Source organism: Macrobrachium nipponense, chromosome 31, assembly GCF_015104395.2.
Source record: "Macrobrachium nipponense isolate FS-2020 chromosome 31, ASM1510439v2, whole genome shotgun sequence".
Lineage (NCBI taxonomy): Eukaryota > Metazoa > Arthropoda > Malacostraca > Decapoda > Palaemonidae > Macrobrachium > Macrobrachium nipponense.
Window position 1 is genome coordinate 27,644,163 of NC_061093.1, and position 7,031 is coordinate 27,651,193.

Below are 7,031 nucleotides of genomic sequence, written 5' to 3' on the forward strand. Positions count from 1 at the left end.
ATCAAAGAACAAAGTAAATGACTTATGGTCCAAATTTACTGCATGTAAGGTTGGTCGTAACTCGTCTTGACTAATAAAATTGCATGAATTTGTTGCAAATCTACGGAACCTGCACCGATTTTTTGGATTCGGCCGTGTGTTTCATAGGAGAATCGATTGCCTCACAATGATCTGATAAATGATTAAACTGATTAGTTGATACAAAAGATGTTGATATTGATGACCCAACATCGTCCTCTCCCCCCTTGGAGCGAACTACGTGGTATTTGCTTTGTTTAGCACACCTTGAAAAATCGCTTGACCTTGCAAGTTCTGGCTAGACGGCCCAGGAACAGAGGTACCTGAAGCACAATTTGTTTGTTTGTCTGTTGAGCAGCATTGCCGTTTGCTTGTTTCTTTTTATAGTACTGAGGACCTTCCTTTTTGTTTACATAGGCAACTGTTTGCGTGTTATTAGGATTCTGCCGTTGATTCCGCGAGTAGCAACGATTATATGAATGTGTGGTACTGTTATGAATTGAACAAAAAACGTGTCCGACAGTCTGACGTTACATGACCTGGCCTATTGCAATTGTAACAAGTCATTCCTTCTGTTTGATTATGATTAACTTCGTCTACTTGTTGTGGCTTATCCTCATTTTTTGCAAAAGCTTGAGTAAGCAAGGATCAAGGTCAGTACATTCAGACATGTGTGCTTTTATCTGTTTATACACACCTAGTTTCGTACTGTCAGGCGTTAGCTTTTTAACACAATACCGCACGAAAGCTACAGGCAACATGACTGCCATACAGATTAAATATATCAAGTGTATGAAAACATTCACTGCAATATTGGATCTTGTAACCCATGTGGAGTTACGTAAGTTTTCCTGATGTTCATTTAACCGGTCGGCAATTACTGCCTCCCGTCCTACAACACTAGGCTGAGCCATAGAAGCTTGTTTACGCGTAGAACTCGAAGAACCCATAACGATATTTACCTCCAGGACCTTGAACAGGAAAAATTAGTGTCCTGAACCAAGTTAGTTTTACTTCTGGATTTTTGGTTTTATAGGTGTTCCTCGTATGTGTGTTTTTCCGACTGATACGATTCCTAACTGTTTCACTAGCACTGTACAGATACGAACGTCCACTGCGCAAACGCATATTCAATATAAAATAAAAATGTGTTGCAAATAATAGGAAAAACCCACAAAAAAGATCATATAAGTACAGATAATTTGATAAAGATATTATACTGAGAATTCCTGCAAGAAACTATTAGCAACAACGAGAAAAAAATAATCTGCGGGCGAGAACTCGTAGTTGAAGATTGATTCTGTAATGAAGGAAGATTAAGATGGCGAACAACTCACCCCCAGAATACTGGACGATCGACTCCTGATGAACAACACTTCACTGAGAAAAAACCTGAATAGATAAAATTGTACTTAGCTCTGGATTATATGCTGAAGGATTGTTGACATGGGATGACGTCACAGTTTCCTGTCGTCTTCGCGTCGGAAGTCGTGATGACGTCACGGTCTCCTCTCTGCCTCACGTTGCATGAAGAAGTCCAAGATTGATGACGTCACAGCCTCCTTCCTCGCGTTGCTTCTCTTGGCCTACTCTTTGCGTCCTTGCTAGTGATCGCGCGTTGTTTTCTTTATGTGATTTTCTTCTTTCGTTGATTGTTCGATGCTGCTCTCGTCCGGTGTTGATTCTCGGAGATATGTGACAACAGTCACTCAAACGTCGATGTTGATGCTTGTATTCTTCTCGATGAAGGACATATCTTCGTCTTCATAAAATGTTGCGTTGATTGAAGATCCCGTTTCCTCTGTTTAGTATTGATTTTATAGGTGGAAGTTGGTTATTGCAGTTCTTCGGTCGGCTGATATGGGTCTTGTTAATCTTATTCTTCGTCAATAGCTGCCACCAAATTTTAGTCTTTTCGCTTTTGCGAAAGACTGTTTGTTTTTCCTTACGACTGTCATTCGTAAGTATTTGTGGTTCCTTCTTTCTCCTATGTGATATCTTAGTAGAGTGGTTCTTCTTAAATTAAAGGAGATGATTCAAACGGATAAGTTGAAAAATGTACAACAACTTTATTCTGTAACTCCATAACAAGAGAGACAGTTCGGTCGTGAGACCGTTACGTTTGATCGATAGGAATGAACTGCCATATTAGAGCATCACGTTGATAGCGAAACATTAGCTATCTCAGCGATTCACATAAAAACATACGAAGTCCGCCTTGCTCGGAAGTTACAAGTTTCCGGCGTAGGTAACAGGTCAAACCGCTTCCATGAAAGGTGTGTTGATAAAGGTAGACAATATACAACATGATGACATATCAAAACAAACCTAAACCAGGCTACTGCAGACATCGCATAGCATAATCTAGATCTGCCTTGGTCACGTAGGACCCTTCCCCCTAATGCCAATGACCTCAGGTCATGGGTTTTTATTTACAGATTATGTAATTCTAAAAATGTAATTTATTACATATATACCCATATACCCAATTTTCGTCAGTTTAATTCTCAATATCTTCAATTTTCACTAAATTTATTTCTCGAATTCTTAATTCTGACATTAATAATTCTCCATTAATTCCGTATTCGTAGAATTTTCATTGATTAAATACTGTTAGCTCCCGAATTTTTGCAAACCAATGGAATAATTTTTTTTTTTTTTTTGCCTGCCTCGAAGAAGAAGAAATTTAAAATTCTTTAAAATACTATAAGATTTGAATATCAGTACTTTGAAATTAAATATTTTGAAATTAAATATTTAGGGACAGGGAAGTCTAAAGTTCTAGATATTCCTGTACTTGAGGTTTGTTAAGGGAAATATTGTATGCATATAACTAATTGCTTTTAGTATAAGAATTAGAATTAATTATTAAGGTCCTTCACTTTTACTATATTACGTACAAAAGTCCGTCAATGATAATTGCATAGGTTAGTTCTTCACTGTTAACAATTACGATGGGAAGTCCTTCACTGATATTAGTTACGATGGGAAGTCCTTCACTGGTATATTAATAGGGAAATACTTCATTGGTAATACAATTACATAGGAATAGTCCTTCACTCGATTATATTAATAGAGGATGCCCTTCATTTGTACTATATTAATAGGAAAAGTAATTCACTGGCAATATATTACAAAAGAGCCCTTCACTAGTGATAAACTGCATAAGGGAAAGTCCTTCCACTGTTAACAAATACGATGGGAAAATCTTCGCTCGTGCTATATTATGTAGGGAAGTACTTCACTCTTGCTATGTTACGCAGGAAAGCCCTTCAATTGTAATATATTAACAGGGGAAGTCCTTCATTGATGATGATAATTTGTATTGCATAGGGAAGTCCTTCACTGGTAATAATTACGATGGGTAAAGTCCTTCACTAGTATTATATTAGTAGGAGAAGTCTTATCACTGGCAATATATTACAATTATATAAAGGGAAGTCCTTCATTGGTTATGTATTATAATAAGGAAGTCTTTCACTGTTTATAAATCAATAGGGGGAAGTCTTTCACTGGTAATATATTAACAGGGGAATTCCTTTCACTGGTAATATATTTAAAAGGAAAGTCGTTCACTGATATGTTAATAATTAATAAGGGAAGTCTGCACTGTATATATATTAAAGTTCTTACTGGTAATGAAGAAATTGAAGATATTGAGAATGTGTGTGTGAGTGTGTGTGTGGTGGTACGATAGTGCTTTTAGATTTCGACCAAATTTTTTTAATCAATTCAGCATGAATAATGTACCACACTGTAAAAATTAAATAATGTACCGTTCATATTAGTTATCAAATACTTTTTACGAGTATTGCACTCTAATTTTGTAATGATATGATTGTCTTTATCACTGCTAAAATTGCAAAACTGATATAATCTCTTAATCTATATTGAAAAGGCCGGTTATATTGTTATATTTTCTGTATTGGAAAGACCTGTATATATTATTTTTTAATGAAGGCCAATATATTATATTTTCTCTACTCAAAAATTAAAAGGCTTAGGATTGAAAAATTAGATATAATTTTCTTTTTCTATATATTGAAAAATGTCTCAATTGATTTATATATTCTAAGATTCCTCAGTTATATTGTATGTAATTCTAAAAAGGCACAAAGATCCTGGCCTGTTATATTTATGTTCTATATTCTAAAAGGCATGGCTCTTAAAATTGTCGGTTATATTTTCTGTATTCAAAAAGGCCTATATGTTATATAAAATATTAAAAGGCCTGTCTTGTTAAGTTCATTATTCTAAAAGGCCTGTAGGCTAGTATATTCGGTTTCATTTTCTGTACATACTCATGAAAGGTCCTTTCACAGTTTTGTTTAGAAGACCATTTAGTCCATTACTAATATTTAAGCAGTAATTTTGAAATGCTTTTTTTTGTGAGAAACAATGTCTTTAAGCAATTGCAATTTTCTCTATATGGAAAAAAAGTTTTTCTGTTGTATTAATACATGTAAAAAGGCATTTCATAATTTTTTATCAAAAGGCCTTTCATCATATGTTTACAAGGCCTTTAAAAGTAAATGTTAAAGTTTACCTTTTTTTTAAAATTTTGGATAATTTTATTGAGAAACCGTACACAATTTAGCATGCTTTTAAGGCCTGTCCACACGATCGGGCCTGATCGGCGAACCTCCCCTCTAACGGGCACTTGACGGGTAAAGCGTCCAATTGCCCGATGATGGGTCTTGTAGCAAAATCACCATGGTGGTGCCCGATTGCTTGAGCTTCGACCCTGGCAGACTTCGTTAAACGTATACATTACTTTTACTTAGCCTTTCTTTGCACCATATGTTCTTCTTTTTCATCACACACAAAGCAGTTATCAAACTTCAGGATATCTTTTTCTTTGCGGTAGGCACCTTGTTTATCGAACCGCACTGAACACACTACTGGCATCGTCGGGTACGCCCACCTCTCCATCGCCTCACCCGTGCTGGGACAACATTCACGGGTAAGCCCGCCAGAATTTGCCCCTCAACCCCGGAGCACGCCGATCAGGCTCGCTCGTGTGGACAGGCCTTTACCGAGAAACCTTACAATTTCTGCTCTTAAATTTACATTGTTTTTCAGGTCAGAAGCTCAAGATATCGAAGCAAGTGGATCGGATATGGCTTTAATTTCTCAAGAACACACTAGATCAGGCATGACCGAAAGTGAGAGACTTCTCCCCACATAGTGTGTGTAGTACCATTTAAGTGTGGTGTCCATCCATATTTCACATCCGCTGGCCTGTCTACAGATGTCAACTTTTAGTACTTTGGACTGTATCCTCCTTGCATCTTCAGATTATATATACAACTCAAGGATGCAGTCATGATGCAAATGTAGACCAGGTAATTATATAAATATTGCTTTATTGGCCTGACAATTAGTTGATTTTCCAAAGGCTAACTACTAATTCGAATACTCGGCTTTGCTGGAATAATTCATGTATTACTGTTCTTGAAAGCTTTCTAGTCTCACTCAAGTTGAACAAATTATTCTCATAATAACTGTTCTCAATCTCAAGTGTGCTTAAGCAGAGTAATTTATACTGCATTATTATGATGTACTGTGCAAGCAAAAATTTTCTTTCTCAAAACATTTTTGGAAATTTTAAATAACTGTACTTGACTTTTGAGAAATTAAAAATATTTTCTTTTTTTACTTCCTTTCAGTTTTTCATTGCTGGAGAAGTGGAAGAGGAGAGCAAGAAACTGGTAAAGCTCGAGAAATACATGTGGCTGTTGGACAGCCTCAAACACTTAAATTCTATAACTATTGGTTTTCTTTAGCCTTAAGCAATCTAGCAACATCTACTTTTCTGGATGGTTTCGGTGTACAACATACTTTATGCCCTTTTTTTAACTATCTGATGTTCTGTACAGGAACTAAAAACCTTCAGGATTTATAGCCATGTTGTATATCGGATGTTCTGTACAGGAACTAAAAACTTCAGGATTTGTAGCTATATTGTACAGGGTCCTGTACACAGTATAACGCTTAGCAGTAAGGGTATGTTAACGTATACTAGATGGATATAGATGGAATTATTGAAATTATGATTTGTACAATTAAAGCTGTAAACCTCTATAACAGGTTGCTGAGTGCAGACATGTGTATACACACACGCACATTTTCCAGTATTCAATGCCAGGGGTGTAGTAATGCTGTGTAGTCAACCTTGCTTCAGGGATAATACCTTGCCTTTGGTATAGTATTACGCATATAAATTTTTACCCAGCATGCACCAGCAAAACCTGTAAGGTGGAAACTGAATTTAAATTTATCTTTTATCAATAAAATCATTACATTTGCTCACCCTTACCAATGGTACTGCATAATAGAAATGTGATGAAACCTACCCGTTAAATTACACCAATCAATAACTGATTGTTTTATTAAAAAACAACAAAGTCCTCTCCGTACAGTACCGAACATTGCTCCCTTACAAAAATTGTACTGTAAATAACTGAAATGTGATGAAAACATACCAGTTAATAAATACGCCACTTAAAAACTAGATTTTTCTTGCTATAAAAAGGCCACTTTGTGCACAGTCCAAAAGTATCCTCCACGACATGTCAAGGGCCTTGTCTCTAAAGCTTTTTAAGCTGCCTGCAACAGCTAACAGCATCGTCACTCTAGTAACTGCCGTGGTAGATTGACAGAGTGACCCAGCCATTATGAAGTTTCATACAGCTGGCTGAAGAATTCTTCCGGGCAACTTTTTTCCTTACCTCTAATTTGGTTTGGGCCTCATCCAGGTACTCTAAACTCAACGATCTTGCTGTGATGAGGAAAGGCTGAAAAAAATGTGAATCAGATCTTGTATACAAGATAGTAAAGTAATATCTTTCCCATTACTGAAAAATTGTAATCTTGACTTATCTATCTAATAAATGCCAATAACAAGATTCTCATCAAGTTTTGGTAAGCACATCAAAACATTAAAATAATTGCCATAAACTTTTCCAATACTGAAAAAATTGCTATTATTGACTTAAAGATTTCAAATCAAT

At 36.0% G+C, this 7,031-nt stretch overlaps 1 long non-coding RNA gene across 1 annotated transcript in view; it reads left to right on the top strand.

The window, feature by feature from the left end:
* LOC135206494 (uncharacterized) overlaps positions 1–6,227 on the top strand; it is a 29,773-nt gene extending 23,546 nt beyond the window's left edge. Inside the window, exons 3-4 of the long non-coding RNA XR_010312761.1 lie at positions 5,101–5,363; positions 5,688–6,227. This is a non-coding gene — a long non-coding RNA (uncharacterized LOC135206494). The remainder of the gene's footprint in view (positions 1–5,100; positions 5,364–5,687) is intronic.
* The last annotated feature ends 804 nt before the right edge of the window (positions 6,228–7,031 follow it).